Here is a 23,524-nt window from a genome sequence, read left to right on the forward strand (position 1 = left end):
GTTTGTCAGTTGCTCAGTGTAGTTAGACCACTGTGCTAGGAAGTTATGACCCTGCACTTCCTCCCTGGGAGGTGTGAAGCTCCTCTTGCCTTTGAAAGATGCTTGACTGAGTTGAAAATAAGAAACAGTGGTGATGATGGTGAGATTAACATCAGGTTGCGTTTAGTACAAGCAGCACTCTATATGGTATTTAAAGTACTTGGAAACTATTATCTTATGCATGCACATGTCCTCTTACCTATATTTGTGTTTTTCTACTCCTTGGCATCTTCTTTCAACCTTCTATTGGTGTTGAGTCAATCCAATAAACATTTAGGGAGAATCTAAATTCTCTCCCCCACTTCCTCCCCTTCTTGTTAGGCACTCGGAATACAAAACTATCTATGTATATATTTATTTAACTTCTGGAAAAACTTGGTCTTGGAAGGTATGCAGACAGAGTTAACAAATACATTTCATTCTAAAATTACTGAGTTTCCTTTTTTTCTTTTTTCATCCTTGTGCAAAGAATGTATAAAGACAGAGAAAGAGAGGGTTTCTTTTTGAGGGATAGAAGGTGGAAACTATGCATTAGTTTATGTCAATTCATCTCCATTCCTTCATTTAAAAATACCGAAAAGGTATGGTCCAGTTCTATAAAAAATTTGAGCTGGCCCAAAGTATTTGACTTGATACATGTTTAGCATTTGCCAAACAAGAAAGTAAGGCCACAAATTCTAACCAAAGCATTAAGAAGCAGGTTATAGAAACAGTTTTTTGTTTGTCTGTTTGTTTATATTTTTCTCTCCCAGTTAGAGCAATTGTGGCCATGTGAATTTGAGTAAGTTAACAAGTTTTCTAGAATTTAGTCCCCCATTTATGAAATGAAAATAGTAGTACCTGGCTTACATGGTGAGTCTGCATACTGAAGGAGAAATATAGAGGAGAGTGTATGACATAATAAGATGTCAAAAAATTAACACAATAAATTAACAATGCAAAGAAAACCAACCAATAAACAAATCAAGAACATTTCATTTGAAATTGGGCAGAAATTGTTTCTGCTCAGCATTGTTTGTTGGATGACTCTTTTATAATATGTACAGATCTGTATTTTTCCCCCTCTTTTTGACTATGAACTTCTTGTAAGTGGGAATGATATAATTTGCTTTGGAAGTATTTTTGGTCGTTTTACTTTTCCATAGTCTTCATGCATAATAGACAATGAAGGTACCTAATAATATTATAAGTGAAAATTAGGATTCAGAGGGAACAATTGGAGTAATTATTGTTTGGCAGAGAAAAGGCGCTGAAGGAGGGTTAAGTAAATTGTCTAAGGTCACACTGAAAAATAATGGAGAAGACAGAAGAATAACAGAGAAAAATAACAGAAAAAAATAGAGCCCTAGACTATAGGGTCCACTATCTTGTCAACTGGCCAACATTACTTTTCAGGTTTGACCGACACTTTTACCAAAAGAGGAGGGATATTATTCTTTTCTGAATCATAAATTCCTTGAGGGTGACTTCAACAAATTAACATAATTTTAACGTATTATGTATCTAAAAATACTTCATGTTTCCAGTTTCCTGCCTCAGACTTGTTACGTGCTAAGTTTCCTCCTCTTCACACTTTCCTTCTCTTTCTATTTGCTGGCTAGGCTTTCTTGATATGCACACTTATTATTCATTTCAAGAACTAGTGTATGACTCGTCTGGAATCCAGTACATGCAGTCAGCCCATATCTTCTCTGACCTTCAAAACATCAAAGCTAACTAGGGAAAAATTCTTCTCAGGTTCAAACCTCTGGATTCAAATGCATACTTAAGCAGTTATTGTATATTCTTTTAGTCTCTGACAGTAGTAACTATGGGAATATTACCAGCAGATCCATATTAATCTCTAATTGCATTTATTTTCCCATCCAGGCTTTGAACGTAAAATTAAATCTTCATATAATCCTAGCCAAGCTGATATAATACATTCTTTCCATTAATATTTTTATTCAACTGTCAATATACCATGTGCTACATGACAATGTGAAGTTAATTTGCCTCTGTTGTGATGTGTTTTTAGGCTCTAAACTTATAATGATGTACAGTTTCTCCTCTGCCTCAATGTCCTACACTGCAGGGCAATCCTCTGGATACATCAGGACACCTGTTAAGGTTGCTTTTTCTCTATGTCCCACCCCCTGACACACTCTCACACCAAATATGTCATCCAAACATAAGAAAATAAATGTCCATTGTATAGAAAAGGGGACTTCAAGATACCTTGGAAAGAAGAAGTACAGCGAATATGGCAATTTCTGTATATGCTCTTCAGGTACTGTATTTTGGCCATTTTATAAGATGTGTTGGGTACAGGATACTTTCTTACAAGATCACTTCAGAGGTCTCTTAATCCCTATTAACTGAATAGTTACAGTGATAGGAATTAAATGACTTTGTTATAATCCATCAGAAACCAGAACAAGAATCGAGCCCAAGAGTTGAAAGTATTTTTATTTGATAGAAGAGATTAATGACTACAAGGTCGCTAAGAAATCTGGACATATCTGAATTAAGATCATTGTTATGGGCTGAACTGTGTCCTCCAAAAAAACATATGTTGAAACCCCAAATTCCAGTATCTCACAATGTGACTCTCTCTTTAGAGATCTTGAAAGAAGTGATAAAGTTAAAATGAAGCCTTTGGGGGCAGGCCCTAATCCAACTGATATCTTTATAAAAAGAGATTAGGACTCACCAGGAATGTGCATACAGAAGAAAGACCATGTAAGGACACAGTGAGAAGTTAAGGGTCAAAGAGAGAGGCCTAAGAAGAAGCCTAACCTGCTGACACCTTGACCTTGAACTTCTGGATTTCAGAATTGTGAGAAATAAATTTTTGTTGTTTCAACCCCCAGTTTGTTATGACAACCCTACCAAATCAATATAAGTGTAAACATGGAATTCTTTATCAACATCTGCATTAGTCATTCAAATTATTTACCACATTCCTTAAACTGTAGTACATCCAAAACACAAAACAGAATACCTATTAATTGATAAATCTAATGGCTATTTCTAAACCTTGATCTCTCTGCTTGATTTTGCATTGTTGATGACTCTGGAATTTCTATTCCCTTCACTTCAAGATATGATTTACTCCAAGCTTTCCAGCTTTTAAACTAGAGCTGTTATTTCTCTGTCACACTTATTTACTCTCTCATTCTCTCACTAAGTCAACTCTTTATCTCTCAAGCTACCTTACTCCCTCTCTCAGAGCATTCAAGGAGATTCAAGGGTCTTTTCTGAAGGCTCTACAAAATTTAGCCCTATGGTGTTCTCTTTTGGTGCATTTGGAGGGGCAGCATTAAGGTATGGAAAGAAGAAAAAAAAAGAGGTGGGGTATAAAAGTATAGTTCTATTAGCAAAAAAGGTTTTGTTCTGCTGAGCCTTCACAAGGATAACTGAAGACAGAAACAGGACACTGGAAGATCTGTCTTCAAGAGTCTTAATCTGCAACTGACATCAAGTGGACGTCAGGTGAAATTAGCAGTGACATTAGGGACAAGTGAAAAATTAGTTACAGGATGGACTGAAGGGTCACTGCTCTCATGTACAGATCAGAGTTTCAGGTGGCAACCCAACAATCAGATTAGCTTCCCACTTTTGCAACAGATTGCTAAATGTGGACAAAAACATTGTCCTTCAAAGAAAGTGGAGAGAAAATCAATTAAGAAACAGCAACGGGAAAATGTTATACACGCTTGGTCTAGTCATCTTGGAAAAGCTGTCTCCTTCAGTTGTCATCTGCTCTAATTCTTAGAAGTCTTTCCTTTCAGGTCACCAGTTGGGGTACAGATCCAGGCAGCTTCTGGTAATTTCTTTAGATGTGACACATGGATCCAAGTGTCCTGGAGTTGGCAGCACACCAGTGAGAGCCCTTCCAGTGACACTGGAGAGAATCTTTCTGAAGATGTCTCTTCCACCAAATGAAATCTCCAGGTTGTAAGGTATGATGCTTAAGGCCTTCATCTCATGGGAGCATGCTGTGAAAAGACTGTTCTATTAAGCATGGTTATTTTCAGTAGAAACAATTCAGCCTTTACAATACTGAAGTATTTCCCCCTTATATAGGTCAAAAGAAGCAGGAACTAGGTACATGAGGCATTCTGTGATTATCTTAAAGGGTGAAAGTTTATGGGTTCCCAAAAGGGTGACCTAATATTTAGAAGGAACAATGGCAGTGTCTTTGGTCAAGGTATTTTCTATAAATTTTGCAAATTGAATTTTAATGGTGCCATTAGTGTATTCAACTAGCACTGAGGATCGAGGTGGGTAAGCACAGTGAAAGTGTTGTAGAACTGGCCAGGCAGTACAGTTGGAAAAACACTTGACCCATGAACCGAGTTTCCTTGTCACTATGAAGTTTGAGAAGGATTCCCCATGTAAAGATAATCTTTTCTAATAGAATTTTAGCTATAGAAGAAGCAGTAGCCTGTCTATAATGGAAAGCTTCAGTCAAGTGAAAAAATATATAAACCATTACAAAAACATATTTATATCTGTGAGACAGCAAAAAATTATAAATAATTTGCCAAACAAACCTGGAATGGTCCATTGGACAATTTAAAGTGTCCTGAGGCAGTGCAGATAGGTTTTCCAGGATTGTGGTTTGGAAAGGTGGGGCAAACAAAGAAGGCACTTTTAATGGCTTTATTAATATTTAACCACCAGTATTGATTCATAAAGGTTGTCGATTTATCAGTAAACCAATTGTTCAATGTATGTCAAGTAGTCATTAACAAGGATTTTAGAGTGTCTCGCAGAACTGGATTATTACTTGGCTGAAAGCAGAGCTTTTTCTTTTCATCAAACCAACAGTTATTAGATTTCCAATATTGCTTTTCCTTTTATGGGGTCAATTATTGGGCGTCTTTAGTTAATTTTCTAGATTATCATGTGGGAGAACATCCATTTGGACCATGACAGAGGTTTGGTTGTTGGTTCATTTGAGAGTAGTGTTTTGGCGGAGGTATCAACAGGTGGTTCCCTCTTGCTTCCAGGGTGGTCATTTGGAGTTTCTAGGAATTTTAATAATAGCCAAAGTTGCTGGTAGGAGTATGACATCTAATAATTCTTGAACATATGGGCCATTTAAAACTTTATCTCCATTAGACGTAAGAAAACCTCACTACTTCCATAATATTCCAAAGTCATGGGCTACTCTAAAGGTGTATCCTCTATCTGTATAAATATTTGTGGTTTGGACCTAATTCCTATTGATCACTGCAAATAACTCCATTTTAGCAGATATCTAACTAAATAATACAAACTTAGCTTAAGTCCTCTGTACCATACCTGGCTTCATCTTTTGTGGATGGTGATGTCATCCCTGGGCTTATTAATGTCTAGATAGTTGGTGAATAGGAGGACAATACTTGTTAGGATACCTAGTTGTTCCACTGTCCATTCATATTCGATCTGGACCAATCACTGGGCCAACCACTTGGGCCTACATCAAAAAACCAAATGTAAACCACCCAATAGGGTCTATGACTCTGGGTCTGCCTCCTTTGGCAGATCTTTACTCCTTCCTTGGCTCGATGTACACACCAATGAGTGCATGGTTATAAATCTATCCACTATCCTAGGTAACATAGCTGACTCTGCTGCTAAAGAAGTAGCTACCCAACAAGTCATTAGATTCCTTAGCTAAGATTATATTAGGTAATTAAATTGTCCTTAACTACCTCCTAGAAGAACAAGGTGGTGTATGCATGGTAGCAAATACCACTTCCTGCACATGGATAAGTTCCTCTGGGGAAACAGAAACTTAATTGTATAAAATCAGGAAACAAACATTCTGGTTACAAGTTTCGCTTGATTCCCCATGGTCCTTTGATTTGTTCAGTTGGCTGACTACGAGCCTAGGTTCATGGCTCAGGACGATTATACAAACTAGATTTTTCATATTACTTTTAATTATGCTTTGCATAATCCTTTTTAAACTTTGTATCTCTTACCTGTCAAATATCTGCAGAAATAATGCACCAAGCAGAATGATGTTAGCTCATCACTTTGAGATGACCTCCAATACTTACAACCTTAACAAAATATGAACTTAAGAATGACAGATGCCTGAGAGGCCCTCCTCCTACCTTCCTTGTGGCCCCTAATGCTTATGACTGCTACTTGTTCTTTCCCCCTCCACATGGGACATGACTTCCAGGAAAGGTCCTTCCTGGCACAAAGAAACCCAGACAAAAAAGATTTCAACCAAAACAAATAACCTGATGCTTGATCAATGATGCTTTCAGAAAAAGATCTTGATCAGAAAGGGGAAATGTGAAAATGGATAAAGGAAATCTGATTTAAAGTGGAGTCAAGAAGCCATGAAGGAAGAGCTCTCATGCATATACCCCTCATATCAACTTACATAGCAGGAAGAAAGATTTCTGCCTTCCTCAGTAACAACAAACTGCCCATCACTTGCAACCATCATGAAACTGCCACAATTCCAAACTCTAATTCTCCTCCAGTGAACTTTTGTTAAAGACAGTCTTCCCTAATTTCCTCCCAGAGCCTAATAAAAGCTAACTTTCCCTTTGTCCCCTCAGATTTGCCCATAGGTCACCATAGTTTCCTTGTCCCAAACTGTGATTTCTCTTCTTGCCAAAACTCGTCTTTGCCTAATAATAATTGCCATTAATTCTGATTAAGGCCGCGTTACCTACATCTATCTGTATGTCAAATTATCTATAACATATTTCAGAGTGTACACATGTGAATATATTTGTAGCAAGTGATTTTTCTATAAAACAAATTCTGCTTCCTGCAATGATGGACCAGGTGATTAAGACCAATCTTCCTACTTAGGACAACAAAAAGAGCTGGATGAAATCATTTTAAAAAATCAGTTTAAGAGCTCTGAAGACATTGAGAAACCTCTAGGCCAAAACCTTGGGAAAGACAAGGGCAAACAAAGTTGTTTGTATTCTAAGGGCATTTGCCAATTAGTAAGAAGGAGCTGTGTTGGAATTCCCTGGCAGTCCAGTGGTTAAGCTCCATACTTCCACTGCAGTGGTCACGGATTCGATCTCTGGTTGGGGAACTAAGATCCCCCATGCCACACAGCTCAGCCCAAAAAAAGTGAAAATGGCTAAAAAGTGAAATTAAAATGGCTAAATGAAAAAATAAAATGAAAATGGCTAAAAAGTAAAAGCCCAAGCTTTACAAAAGTTGAGAACTTTATTTATAAAATAGATAATATTAACAATTTTAATTTATTTGGTAAACTAAAATGAAACATTAGGCTATGACCACAAAGGGATGATCCTTTAGAGTAAAGAAAGATACCTAAAGTACGTCAGTGTCCATTGTTCACCATTTTATCTCTTGCAGGGTGCTGGGGGGTGGGGTGTTGAAAGAAATCTTAAGCCTTGATTATAAATCAAAGTGAGACAAGTAACATCTCCAGTCCCCTTACAGAAACAAAAGATTATCTTTCATGAAGGCAGAGTGAACTCTCTTAAGTTTTTTATTCCTATAATATATTTTATACATTTCACTCCTACAATATATTCTAAAATAAAATAAATGACTCCCACAAGCAAAGAAAACCAGGCCCTTGTAGAAACAAGACACCATGAGTGAGACATAGAAAATGTAACATATAACATAACCAATTTTAAAAATCATATCTTGAATGTATTGGACAGAGTCTGTAAAACAGGTATCATTTCTATAGTTAAATAAATAAAAGAAAATATTGAAAAAGCATTTTTTCAGGGAACATAGGAAGCAGATTTCAAAAGGAACCAAATAGAAATTCTAGTAATGAAATGAAGCCATTTTGGATCCGATGGATAGATGTCACCGCAGATTAGAAATAGCTAAGGAGATAAATAAGAAACTGTGTAATAGGTCAGTAAGAAGTGTCTAGAGTGTAACCTGGAGTTAGCAAAGGATGAAAAGTACATCAGGAGAATGAAAAACAAGTCACAGATGGGAAGAAAATATTTTCAAAAGACACATCTGATAAAGAACTGTTTTCTAAAATACACAAAGAATTTTTAAAACTCAACAAAAATAAGAGAAACAACTCAATCAAAAATAGACCAAAGACCTTAGCAGACTCCTCACCAAAGAAGAAATAGAGATGGCAAATAAGCATGTGAAAAGGTGCTCCACTTCATATGTCATCTAGAAAATGCAAAGTAAAACAACAAGACACACCTACACACATATTAGAATGCCCCAAATCTGGAACACTGGCAAAACTGAAGGCTGGCAAAAACGTGAAGTGACAGGAACTCTTATTCATTACTAGTGGGAAGACAAAATGTTACACCCATTTTAGAAGACAGATTGGTGGTTTCCTACAAACATACTCTTGACTCTTGACATACAATCTAACAATTTTGCCCCTTGGTATATACCTAAAGGAGTTTAAAGTTTATATCCATACAAAAACCTGCACAATGAGGTTTATAGAAACTTTATTCATAATTGCCAGAACTTGGAAGCAATCTAGACATCCCTCAGTAGGTGAATGGATAAACAACTGTTACACCCTGACAATGGAAAATTATTCAGCATTAAAAAGAAATGAGCTATGAAACCACAAAAAGACATAGAGAAACCTTATATGCATATTACTAAGTGAAAGAAGCCAATGTGGAAAGGCTACATACTGTATGTTTCCAACTATATAACACTCTGGACAAGGCAAAGTTATGGAGACAGTAAAAGGATCAGTGGTTGCCAGGGCTTGAGGGGAGTGGGACAAATAGACAGAGTGCAGGGGATTTTTATGGCAATGAAAATACTCTCTATGATATTATAATGATGAACAAATGTCACATATTTCTCCAAACCCCTAGAATGTACAACATCAAGAGTGAAACATAATGTAACCTATGGATGGGGTGATAATGATGTGGCAACATAGGTTCATCAATTGTAACAAGCATACCACCCTGATGGGGTGGTGTTGATAATGGGGGAGGCTGAGCATGTAGGGGAGCAGGACATATTTGGGAATTGTCTGTTTTTACTGTGAACCTAAAACTACTCTAAAAAATAAATCTTTAAATACGAAAAAAAAGGTCCAGTTAAGAGAAACAGAATATCCAGTGAGAAATTCTAACATATATTTAATTGATTTACAAAAAGGAAGAGAGAATGAAGCAGAGATGACTATTTCCAGATTCAAGTGAGAATTTTACAGATATTTAGAGGTTATCAATTTATACAATCAATATACCTAAGAATTCCAAGAAAGAAAGAAAAATACAACTAGAAATATCATTGTCAAGTTACAAAAGACAAGATAGAAATATCTTGAAAGCATCTAGGAAAAAATGCAAATTTTATTCAAAGGTCATTTGGCTTTTCCATATTAACAATGGAGGCTAGAAACTAGTGAAAGAATAGTACTAATATACTGAAAAAAAAAAAAACTTCCATGTAGAATTCTATACCCAAGAAGATGTCCTAAGGAAGAGGGCTTAATAAAGATTTTTTTTTTTTAGATTAAAAGACAAAAGAAAACAAAAGTGTTAGAAAGAAAGCTATCTTATGAACTCTTTTGGAGTCTTACTACTCATTTTACCAACAACAAAACAAAACAACAAAAGCAAAAACAAAAACAAATGCTCAAAAGGAGGGTAAATCCAAATGACCTTTGGATACATAAAATAATAATAATAAACTATCTCTATTTTTACTATATTTTATCATATTTTCATTGCAATTTACATCTCTGGTTATTTCTTTAGTTCAGAAGAAAACATATCTGCGTCACCTAGTATATTTAAGAAAAGAAAGAGAAGGAATTACATCAAGCACCCAATGAGAAAATCATTTGGTATTTATTTTACCTCTCCTATTTTTATATAACTATTATCCTCATAACACTCTTATCCTTATATCACTGTTTGTTGAGCTAAGCATGTGTGAGATACCGTTTAGACCTTTATTGGTAAAATAAGTTAATATTAAATGTGGAACTCTCTACTGTCTTCCTTCATTTACTTATTCAATCATACATTTATTCATGCATCAATATTTATTAATTCATTTACTCAAAACTATTTGGATGTCAACACCATTGTAGGTACAACAAAGAAAAACATTTTTGTAAAAAGGCTGCTTCTGTGGACATTGCATTCTCTTAAGAGAATACAACAACATTCAATGCAGGTGAATAAGTAAAACATAGAGTACGTTAGTTGGTGACCAGAAAGAAAAAAATACAGAAAATATAGCAATAAAGGGGAAGTGGGTGTCAGGAATGGAGTATTTAATTCAGACTGGGGCAAAGCAAGTCTTCACTGGGAAGGAGACCCATGTGTCAAGACCAGAAGGGGGTGAGAGTGTACAATGGTATGATCTAGAAAAAAATTATTCTTGAAAGAGTAAACAGTGTTTTTACCCAGTGAAGGTGTGTAAGGTAAGGGTGTATTATCTCATCAGATCCAAGAAACCTGGAAATGAATTGTCCATTCTATTAAGAAAAACATTTGACATAATATAATTTCATTTATTATGTTAGATTTTATATGTATTTAAGTAATGCTTTATTACTAGATTTTAAATTATATTAGATTCTATTAGTGATAATGTATTTACATCTTAAAAAGTAAAGTTTTAGAATACCATTCAATCAGCATAAGCATGAGAAAGTTATCTGAGAATAGCATGCTGTGATATTATCCCACAGCAGTAGCACCAATGCCATGCAAATAAAAAGAAATCCATTAAGAATTTTTAAATATGCTGTAATGTGCTACTTTATTCAAAGTGTCATATGGTCATTGTCTTACAAAATAATTAATTGATAGATAATTATCCAAATACATTGGTATTTTATCATAAAATAATTGTTTCTGTAGAATCTAATAAAGTTTTTTAAATGATTTTACATATTAGCCTACTTGATCTTTATAATAATCCTACAAGTAGATAAAAGTGGTATCTGTATGTTATAGCTCTCAAGCAGAAATTCCAAAAGATTGAGGTTGCTTAGTCTGCACGTAAAGAGTATTAAAACCAGAGCGAGAAACTCAGGCTTCCACATGCCTCATATAGTGTTCTTTCTACAAGTTCTTGCTGCTGACAGATTTTAGAACATCCAGGAAGATAAATTCCTCATAGGGAAGATAAATGAGTTCAAGTAAATACATCTCGTCAGTGGTGAAAACTATGTGGTTTTCATTTCCTTTCTAGACAAGCTTTGTCTTCATTAGAAATTATCCTAATTACTAAAAGTAGAAAAATATACAACTTTCTTTTTGATAGCAAAATTATTTTAATAGATTACAGAAAATGTGCTAAATTTGACTAAAACAATGCATAAACTGTATAAAATAAATATTTATAGATTAAATTTATATTTTTATAAAAGAAACATTTTAAAATGCATGATTTGGAATTTTAAAATCCCCTCAGATTTAGATGCAAAAGGAGTACGTTCACACATCTATGTTTAAGTGTTATATTTTTTTCATTTTGAAATTTCTTTGGGAAATTGAATATGCTTTTTTTCCCCATTAATACAAGGTGAGCAATTTTGACTTTGTCTTGTCTGGCTGTTGTATAATTTTAGATCTGAAGTCTTTATTGATGTTCCTGAGCTTTAGGACATGAACTACTAATTTCAATACTTCATCAAAAAGTGAATGTGAGACACTGTATTAAAGGAATGAATACAATATCTTCTGGATTCAAATTTTAAAGCATTAAATTGTAGATCAACCTAAATTTGTCCAAAGGTTTATGGGTAACAGTAACTAGTGGATTAGTTACTTGTGGCTACTCTAACAAACACTACAAATTTGGTGGCTTAAAACAACAACAACAAAATTATTCTCTCACTGTTTCTGGCAGCCAGAAGTCTAAAATCATTTTCATTGAGCCAAAAGCAAGGTGTTCTTATTTCTGTAGTTTTTTTAAAGATACTTTCTTTGGGAAAAAAGAGGTGACTTTTAATTGAATTCCCTGATGCTTGTAGTATTTGTATGGCAAAAGAAGTTAGTGTAAATCACAGGTTAAAAGCTACTCTTATATGAAAAATACATATTAGATGTCAAATACAGTTTATTTTGTGCATGTGCATGTGTGTGTGTGTGTGTGTGTGTGAATAGGAGTTAAATAAAGTTTCATTCCATGTCATATTCTTTCACAAATCACTTATATTCCCCCCCCAGGCACCTAGAAACAGGAGATTAAAGTGCATATTAAAATAAGAAACAAATCTGTGAACACATTATAACTTGCAAAATGAAAAATCCTCTTTCCATGTTGGTTGGTCAGGTAGTATTTTTCAACCTTCTTGATATAATCTTGAAGTTTGAATGTACTGTCCTTTAGTTTTTCATAGAAAATTTCCCTTTTATCAATAGGAAGGAAAATGTAGAAAATTTCTCTTATTGAGTTACAATTGGCAAATCAAATTGTAATATGTTTAAAGTGCATAATGTGAAAAGATGATATATGTACACATTGTGGAAGGATTTCCACAGTTGAGTTAATCAACACATCCATCACCTCACATATTTAATATTTTTTTTTCTTTTGAGAACACAAGTTCTACTCTCTCAGCAAATTTCGGTTAGGTAATACAGTATTATCAACTATAGTCATCATGATATACATTGGATCCCTAGACCTCATTCATCTTATAACTGAAAAATTGTACTTTCTAATTCCCACACTCCTCAGCTCTTGGCAAGCACCATTCTGCTCACTACTTCTATAAATTTGACTTTGTTTTTTAGATTCTACATGTAAGTGACATGATGCAGTATTTGTTTTTGTCTGTCTGGTTTATTTCACTTGGTATAATTCCCTCCATTTTCATCCATGTCATCACAGATGACAAGATTTCCTATTATATTATTTCCACATTTTCTTTATCTATTCATCTCATGATATAGGTTGTTTCCATACCTTGGCTGTTGTGAATAATGCTACAATAAACATGAGGGTACAGATATCTTTTTGAGGTAATGATTTAGTTTCCTTTGGGTACATAACCAGAAGTAGGAATGCTGAATCATATGGTAATACTATTTTTAATTTCTTGAGGAGCTTGCATACTATTTTTAATTTCTTGAGGAGCTTGCATACTGTTTTCCATAATGTCTATAGCAGTTTACATTCCCACTTGTAGCCCACAAGGGTTTCCTTTTCTCCACAGCCTTCTTAGCATTTGTTATCTCTTGTCATTTTGAGAATAGCTATCCTAACAGGTGTGAGGTGATACCTCATTGTGCTTTTAACTTGCATGTCTCTGATTAGTGATGTTGAGCACCCTTTCATGTACCTCTTGGCCTTTATTTCTTGGAAGAAACTTTCTGTTTCTTTTTCTCTTCTTCTGGGACACTTAAAATGTACATATTGGTCTACTTGATGGTGTCCCATATGTCCCTTAATCTAAATTCACTCTTTTTCATTCTTTTTGCTCTTCTGATAGAATGAATTCCATTGCCTTGTCTTCAAGTTCACTGATCATTTCTTCCATATAATCTATTGTCACATCCCTCTACTGACTTTTTCATTTCAGTTACTGTATTCTTCATCTCCAAGATTTCTGTTTGGTACATTTTTCTATTTTCTGTCTCTTAGTTGAAATTCTTAACTTGTTTATGCATTGCTCTCTGGAACTTAGTGAGCATCTTTATGACCATTATTTTGAATACCTTATCAGGTAAATTAATTATCTCCATTTTTATTGAGAATTGTTAATGGGGATTCATCTTATTCTATTGTTTGGAACATATTTCCCTGTTTCCTCATTTCCCTTTACTCTTCCTGTTGGTTTCTGTGTATTAGATAAAATAGCCACCTCTTCCACTCTTGACAGACTGATCTCCTATGTGAGATGAACCACATCAATCAGCCTGACCAGACCTCTTTTGCCTCTCAAACCTTTGTGATTTTCCAAGCCGTCATCTTTGTTCTTAGTGGCTCTCTGTAGTTGAGGGTATTCCAAGACCCATCCATTTTGGGGAGGATTCAGTCAGCACTAGATGCAAGCATAGTAGAAGCCAGACCCTCAGGCAGCAGCTAGAGAAGTATGTAGTCAGATTCCTTCTAGGGAGAAACTGGGAGATGAGAAATTTTGCTTGATTTCTCTGAACTGAGCTTTGGTGTATAACCATGAGAGGTGCTCCTTTGCCCATTTAAAAATTCTTTGTTTATTATGTCCTACAGGACACATGAACACAAGCCCCAGTGGCTTTCAGAAATGGGTGATTTGGGGGTGTATCCCTTCGTAGACAGCATTAAAAAATAGGGGATAAGATGTGTGGTCCAACCCTTTGCTTCTCAATCTCCTGATTGTGTGGTGCTATAACAGGAATGGGGTTTATGGTGAAAATATGTCTCAGTCTTTCCTACCTGTTTAAGTATGGGTAATTTTTTTTCTGTTGCTCATGTGTAGGACTCACTCATCTATTTTCTTGATTTCACTCAGAGGGTGAAATATACAGCTCAGTGTATTTGGTGGATTCAATAGAGAAGGGAAATTAAGGAGTCTCCTGTATTGCCATTTTGGTTCAAAAACTAGGAAATTTTCAAATATGATAGTATACAGTATTCCCCAATTGACTAAGAGTTAAAAGACTTCATCATTAATTTCCTACATGATTTTTATCATTAAGGTAATCTACAACAATGGAAAATTAAAAAAAATCTTTTCAAATACTTAGGTGCCATTGCTGGAGCAAACGTTTAATATTCTCCTTTGCATCAGTATTTTGCCAGAAATTGAACTCAAATATAATTCATAATATATAAATATACTGAGAAACATGTTCTAAATGTATCCAATGTAAAGGCATTCCCTTTTTATACATCTCTTTACTTTTTACTCAACTCCTAAAGTTCTGTTATATTTGAGAACAGATTATTAAAAAGTAACATCATAAAATTAATTTTTCTACTGCTTATATAAATTAATGGGTTGAAAATAAGAAAGTGTTTAGTGTTTTTTAGAATGTGTATAGAGAAAATGAAATTAATAAGATCACTGTGATTTTTATCTATTTTTTAATAATATGAAATTAATTCCCATGTTGGCATTCTTTACTACTTGAATTTAACTGTTGGAGAAAAGAGATGCCAAGTTGAAATGAATATTAAGAATTCAAATTGAAGGAGAAGATGTCTTTTTTTCCTTCTTTCCTTCCCATTTATGGATAGGTCTAGTTTCAAATGAGCCAAATAACCCTGAGTGGTATGTGAATAGGGACAAGGGAGACTGAGACAACAAGTGTTTCCAAGCATCCACCCCTCAATTTCTCCAGAGTTTTGGAAGTCCTTTAAGCCTCCATACAACCAAAGGACTTGAGACTTTCACTGTTGGATGATATCTAGAGAGATTAGTTTAAACTATTGCTTAACAGCTAATACCTACACATGTTTCAAAATCCCTGTCTCTATATGTGTTCACTTTTAATTGGCTTGATCTAAGCTTTTTCTCATGGAATTCTTATATAGATAAGTTTAGCTATCACAGAACTGGTACACCATGCAATTCTGTCAACACTTGCATATTTTGTGAAAAAGAAGTCATACATCTCATGTAAATAGATTTCATTCCCAATCCCCTTTTTTCTGGAGTCTCACAAAATTAATGTTAATTCCATGTGTTTTAGGGTTCATATTCACTGTATCTTCATCCTTTATCTCCAGTACTAGTTTTAATATAATATTAAATAGTACGAATTCAATCATTCTTTCCAAGTTGTTCTTCTTAGCCTATCCTGACAATACAAACTTGATACTTCACCATAACATTGATTACTTTTAGAGAAAATACTTTCATAATGTTTAAAGAAAACTTCCAAAGATTCTCTAAGTGTAGAAATTGTTTTAGGACCAAAAGAGATCCTCAAACACTATTTCCTATATCATTTATGTCCTTCATAGCACTGGATTTACTGCTAAGAGTGATAACCAAGTCTCTATGTATGAGATTACATACTAAGATCAGCAGAAAAACTTTAAAATATAGAAAAAGATATTTGGGGCTTCTCTGGTGGCACAGTGGTTGAGAATCTGGCTGCCAATGCAAACATGGGTTTGAGCCCTGGTCCAAGAAGATCCCACGTGTCGTGGAGCAACTAAGCCCATATGCCACAACTACTGAACCTGTGCTCTAGAGCCCAGGAGCCACAACTACTGAGCCCACATGCCACAACTACTGAAGCCCGTGCACCTAGCGTCTCTGCTCCGCAAAAAGAGAAGCCACTGCAATGAGAAACCTGCACACCACAACAAAGAGTAGCCCCCGCCTGCCACAACTAGAGAAAAGCCTGCGTGCAGAAACAGACCTAACATAGCAAAAATAAGTATATAAATAAATTTATAAAAAATAATGTAACTGGCAACTTAAAAAAAAAGACATTTGGTCTTGTTTTAATGATTTCTAATGTCAACATGGAAAAAAAAATGTACAAAAGAATGTATTGGGCTTCCCTGGTGGCGCAGTGGTTGAGAGTCTGCCTGCCGATGCAGGGGATGCAGGTTCATGCCCCGGTCCGGAAAGATCCCACATGCCGTGGAGCGGCTGGACCCGTGAGCCATGGCTGCTGAGCCTGTGCGTCCGGAGCCTGTGCTCTGCAACGGGAGGGGCCACAACAGTGAGAGGCCCGCGTACTGCAAAAAAAAAAAAAAAAAAAAAAAAAAGAATGTACTGAAAATATTTTTTGTTCAAAGAATGAAAGGGAATATGTAGATAACTTTGTGGCCCTCCAAAGCTTTTTAATCAATGTCTGATGAGTTATTTTATAAGAACACCTATTTCTATTGTCCACTATTTCACAGATTTTAAATGTGCCCTTTCTTCTCTTCTATGACAGTGATCATTGTGAATGATTCAGTAATATAATATCCTTTAGCTAATTCTGGACTAAGATCATTATTCTTGACCTTCCCTCACCTTGATTTTGGGAACACGGGGCTTTAATGCTAATTCTAACTTTATAATGCATTTCAGGCTCCTGTAAAATTCATTTACACTAAGGATTACACAAAAGATTCACTGTTTCTGATTATGTTAAAAGCTTTAGATTTTTAAATATTACATTCTAGGCTCAAAAAGTTTGATTCTTTATGGGAAATATAAATTTACTTAAAACTATTGTGGTAAAGCATAGATGTGTGTATAGATGTGTGAGTAGGTAGGTAGATAGATAAACATACGGTTACTATTAAATATACTTTACTCTCAAAAGACCCATGAGGAAATTTAACACTTATTAATTTGTTTTCCTTTTATTCATATTTTAGGTAAAAGATTTTCATTGCTAGAAAGGTAGCTGGTTATTCCTAATTAAAACACAAATACAGTAATTACAGTTTATATGCTATTATCCTAAATCTACACTGGATGAGTTTAAACAGTCAAACAGCCATTAATTTTACTGTTCAAAGAAATGCTCATAATCTTTTTTAAAATGTCATATAAAATATTCATTTCTAAATGCCCTACAGTGATTTCTGAATTTATTTAAAGTGGGCTGTTGATAGCTCTTTTTATAAATAAGCAATTACAGTGAATATATCCTGGCCCATCACATTATACATTCTATAATTTCATGGATGAAAGGCCTACAGCTGATCTGCATAAATGCACTGCATATCTCAGCAGGTGAAGGGTTTGATTACCGAGGATAATCAGTGTTATTATTTATAGTAACTATTTATATCTGTTATTTATTAAATCTCTACAAATCCGGTATCTATTTCTCCAGGAGATATATTCAAGGAATGTTTGTAGTAGGATATAGACCTTTTGAATATTTTTACGGAATAACCTGAATATGGCCTTTTACATCTGAATTCCCAGTTTCAACTGCTGTTAAGCTAGTCAAATTAGATTTTAAATAACATTGGCTTCCAAGGCATTTTGGAACTTAAGTGTGCTTTATACATTTAATAGTGAGAAGAATTTTCAAATTCAGTAGATTCATCTAATTTTGATGAGCTCAAATTTGATATTGACAGAAACTCCACCTCTACTTGTTATAAGTTACATTTCTTTGCCACTTTCTTTAACTTATTTGCTGAAAAATATTTATGAGGACAGGAACAATGCTGCTCACTGAGGACATGATGATGTTAAAGAGATAAAATAACTCCCTTTTCCCTACAATTTATCTAATTACAGCAGTCTTGCATACTATGGAGAAAAAGTTACAATGAGAACATATAATGGTGGAACCTAATCTAGTACAGGTAGTAAGAGAGATCTGAAAATATGGGGAAGGACTATGCAATGTCCTGGGAGGTGAGTTGTGTGTGTGTGTGTGTGTGTGTGTGTGTGTGTGTGCCTTGTGGGGGTGGGAGGAAGGCTGGAGATTCAGGACATTGCAAAGAGAAAGAACAAAATGTGCAAATTTCCTGAAGCCACGATGTAGCATAATTTCCTCCTTCTCTCTCTCTCTCTCTCTCTCTCTCTCTCAGTGTGTGTGTGTATCTCTTTGTCCTGGAAATATGGCAGACTAGTGACCCAGAGCATACTTATTTACAAATGTATAAAGCTTAATGCATTAACTTTAATACATTGCTGGGTCTATGAGAATTAAGGGATACGCTCTCCCAGAACAAACAAACAAAACTTACAAATTCACACAGATGGATAACTTTAAGAAAACACAGTATGTTGGTCACTTTGAAAGCAAATGCCAATATCAGCATCAACCTAATGAACAAGATTTGATAACCATTTCCATAAAAAACTTGAGACTCTGAAGGACACTGGTAACACACTCTACCCCTATTCCCTGACCCCAACCCAGCCACCCTCTGTAGAAAAGCAGCTTTAGTTTAGACCTTCAGGTCTCCCAAAGTTCAAAAACTAGCTTATAAATAAAGATCTCTATATAGGAAAATAGGCCATCTTGAATTAAATGTATCAGAAACAAACAAACAAAACAGATTTAGACTTTCAAGAACATTAGAAAACAAATTCACTAGTTTAGAAATATAACCTAATTATGGATTAATTATTTAATATATTAAAAATTAAATGAAATAAATAAACTGATTACTTAGTCAAAGCAGGAAAGTATGATTATGCAATTGACTGGGCAGATTTAAATCACACCATAAGGATCATAAAATAAAAATATACAGATTTGAAATAAAACCTTAATAAATGAGATAATGACAAATCAGACCCAGATGAAGCAATAATGCTAGAGTATAAGAAATATTCAGAATATAGGATAGTAACAAGGAGTTAGAAAATAGGAAAAAGATGATAAAAGATAGATAAGGTGAACAGAAACTTTTTATTATTTGTTTAATTGGGCTTTCCCAGGACAAATAGAGTGAAGAGAAAAATGGCAATATTTGAAGAGTTTATTTATGAGAATTTTCCAGACATATATTTATAGATAGAGAAAACTAAATGTATACCAAAGAGGAAAATATTTAGATTGAGTAATATTTTAATTAAGAGAATATACCAAAGCAAAAAGAAGATATTTAAAATAATTAGAGAGAAAAAAATGAAACAACTCTAAAGGAATGACATCCTGACAACAGTCATCACAACATCCACAATAGAACCATGAGATATAATTATACTTTCCTTAAAATGCTGAGTGAAAATAACAGTTGATCTAGAATTCTGTATTTAATAACAACAAAAATATTTTGAGAACAAAAGCAAATTAAGTACATTTTGAGATAAATACAAATTGAAGGATTTTATCAAGAACAGATATTCACTGAAAAAACACCAAAATAACACTCCTCAGGTATAAATACAAATTATCCTAGATAAGAATACTGAAATATTAGAAAAATATTCAGAAAATAAATTGGTAAACATTTAAGCAGACCTAAGCAAACCATATAAAATAACAACCAAACTAATGTCTAATATTACAAAGTTAAAGAAAAGACAGAATTACAATACAGAACATAAAACTTTATAAATTTGGTGAGGAGTAATTGAAGTCAAAATGTTCTAATTTCCTCATGTTGCTAAGAAAGATATGTAAGATAACTTTGGTTTTTAAATATTCATTATAATTTTCAAAGGTCCCACTAAAATTAGAAAATTAGACTGTAAAATTTCTGAATGAGAAAAAAAATGGCAATAAAATGCCACTAAATCAATTGTGAAGAGTCAATGGAAGAGGAAAAAAAAAAAGCAAAAAATGAGATCCACAAAAGAAAGCAAAAAAGTAAGATAAGAGAAAATATAAACTGACCATTAAAATTAATGCAAGTTGTTTAAACTTACCAGTGTAAAGCCAGAGATTGTCAGATTTTTAAAATCCAACTATACACTATTTAATAGAGGCCTAAAACATAAAAACATGAAATTGTGGGAAGTAAAATGAAGAAAATAGATATATCAAGAAAATGCTAATCAAAGGAAAGTGAAAAAAACATATCACTACATAATGACAACATTTTTGAGTTATTAGTATATATAATATCCTCAACTATTAATCATATAATATACTTAATTACATTGAACAATATTTCATAGAAGTACAGGGAAAATTTTAAAATCGATTATCATATTGTGAGATTAAAGTGCTGCTTTCTTATTTATGGTTGTTCTAAGAAAAAAATTATCAAAGATATGTAAGACCTGAACAACAGGGTGAATTTGCTTCATTCAATAGAAATATATAGAACCCAGCAGCCAACAGTTTGCAAATAAACATTATTTTTAGGTCTATTTGTTCATAGAAGCCATATTCTATGAAATCATACAAACCAGCATATAAAACAAATACAAAAAATAAGCAGGATGCCAATAAAAATGGAAATAAAAACTTCCCATGTATTTGAAAATTAACAACACACTTATAGATAGCCAAGAAATGAAGAAGAAATCATAAAGGAAACCAAATTTTACTTTGAATTTTAATGAAAACACAAATGTGTAAAACTGAACTGAGTGAAAGTGTTTCTTCAAAAAACTGTTTCTAGTGTTAACTGCTTATGTTTGAAAAATATTTTTTTCTAAAAATTAATGACCTAAGTTTCAAATTAGAAAGTTAGACAAAGAACCAAATAAAACCAGAATGCAAAACAAAGAAGATACATATAGAAACAAAAAATAATACAAATTTTAAAAAGACCAAAAAACAGAACAACAAGGCCAAAAGTGAGTTTTTAAGGAAAAATACAAAAATGGAATTTCTGGAAACGTTGTGAGAGAAAGAGAGAGAGGAGAGATATGCGGGGGTGTGGGGGGCAGGAGACTAACAAATTCTATTAGAAATTAAACTGAAGATAAAATTATAAATATAACACCCAATAAAAAGTTACTAAGGTAATTTATATCAACAATTTGAAAACTTAGATTTAATGGACAAAATCTAGGAAATATAACCAACTAAAAACTGAAGAAAAATAGAAAAATTAAGTTGAATTTACCACTTTTCCCAGAAAGAAAAGTCAAAATTGCCTTCTAGACGAGTTCCAAATATTCTGAAGGAATCTCATAGCCAAGTTACACAAACTTTTTTAGCAAATACTCTCCAAACCATTCTATGAAGACACCAAAACCATTCAAAGACAGTCCAAGAATGGAAAATTACAACTCAGAACTACTCATGCACATTTATACTGTCATAAATAAAATATTAACAATCTAAATCCAGCAATTATAAAAGAAAAAAAGAGTGAAAAGGTATATGTTATTATGCCCAGGTTTATATAAGTATTGTTTAATTTTAGAAGATCCACAAATATAATTAACAACATTTACTAATTAAGGGAGATAAAACAAAATGATATAAAAAATGCAGTAAATGTGGTTGATAAAATTCCACACCCACATATGGTACAAACTGTTAGTTTAATAAACATTTTTGTCCGTCTAAAGTTTGTCTCCAAAACCTACACATCATTGTTAATGTTGAAATTAGATATATTCCCTTTAAAATAAGGAACCAAACAAGGGTGTGCATTATTACCACCTTGTATCAACATTTTTGTGAAGGTCCTGGCTAATTAAGATAATTTACTTAAAGGAAAATTTATAGCACTATATGTTTACATTAGAAAAGAACAAGGATCTCAAAACAATAATCTAAGTTTATCTTTTAAGAAGTTTGGAAAATATGATCAAAATATACCCAAAGCAAGCAGGAGAAAGTTAATAATAAAGATAAGATCAGAAATCAATGCAATTTAAAACAAACAAAAAAAGAATCAAAAGAGAGTCCTTGAAACCAAAAACTGGTTCTTTGAAATCCATAAAATTGGTAAACTGCTAGCAACTTTGACAAAGAAAAATAGTGAAAAAAAAAAAGACCAATATCAGGAACTGAATGAGGAGATATCACTGCAGGCCACAACATAGATTAAAGGTATAATGGAGGAATGTCGTGAATGGTCTCCACATGTAAATTCAACAACATGATTTTCAGACTATCAAATGTTTTTGCATATTAAAACAATGAACTTTAATAAAACTACAATCTTTGTTACAGGCTTCCGTGGACTGTTTTGGAACACAAAGTCTAGAGCCAATCTCACTTTCTCTGTAAAACTTTGTGTCTTCCCCTCAATAGAAATCCTGAAGCACTAAATTCTGAAAACTCAGTGGGGTGGACCTGGGGAGTGTGGATGGAGGATTAAAAGGGAGGGAAAATGAAACCTAGTTAATCACTGACATTTTCATCTTATAACTTGGATGCTCTCCTCCTGCATTTAGGAGCAGATGGGTCTATCACTTCTCCTTAATCTGGCTAATTGTAGATGTAGAATCATACCTTCTCTCCTTTCTCCCCTGAAATATGAGCAGACAGATATGTAGAATTTTCACAAAATAATTACACCAGTTTGCCAGGTAAACTCCTTTGTGATATAAGTGGTTCTAGACAAGTGGCTGCAGTGGCTTTAGAGTCCATGCATTCACCCTTCACTCTCTGTTCCTCATAATACTCCCCAGCCCACCACACTCAGATCAAATGCACTTTTCCTTCTTATGGTTCCTAGGAAAAGCTGAAGTTTGGGGACTTCCACTAAAAATGCATAATTCTCTTTCTTGTCTGCATCTCAGAATGTGGAAAATACCTTAAAGTTGATATTTTATATATATAATCTCCCAAATTAGGCTACAGACTTGGGAGATCAGAAGAGAATCCCTTGCAGCTCCAGATGGAGTTTTTCATTTCCACTGTTCTAATTTTTAATCTAATAGTGTTTTTTTACTTTTTTTTTTAACAGAATGGTTTATTATGGGTCAAACAAGAATGGGGATTTCCATGCTGTGCATTTAAAATGGTATTGAAAACAAGTCCCTTTGAAACATATTTAATTAGATAGATGCCTGCCCTTGCAGCTTCTAGGGTAGGATACAGAGGTATAACATTTTGTATACGTGAAAATTGGAGCTTAGATAACAATTTTAGCTCTAAACACTTTTATTTGACAATACACAGATAAGCAAATAAGAAACAATGTCCTTAGCACCTCTTTCCACATTCTTAAAAATCCTCCTGCAAATATTATCCAAATAAACAGAATGCTCTCATAAAAATGCCATCATGTACACATGTTT

This window comes from Mesoplodon bidens (genome assembly GCF_964165515.1).
Source record: "Mesoplodon bidens genome assembly, chromosome: 12".
Lineage (NCBI taxonomy): Eukaryota > Metazoa > Chordata > Mammalia > Artiodactyla > Ziphiidae > Mesoplodon > Mesoplodon bidens.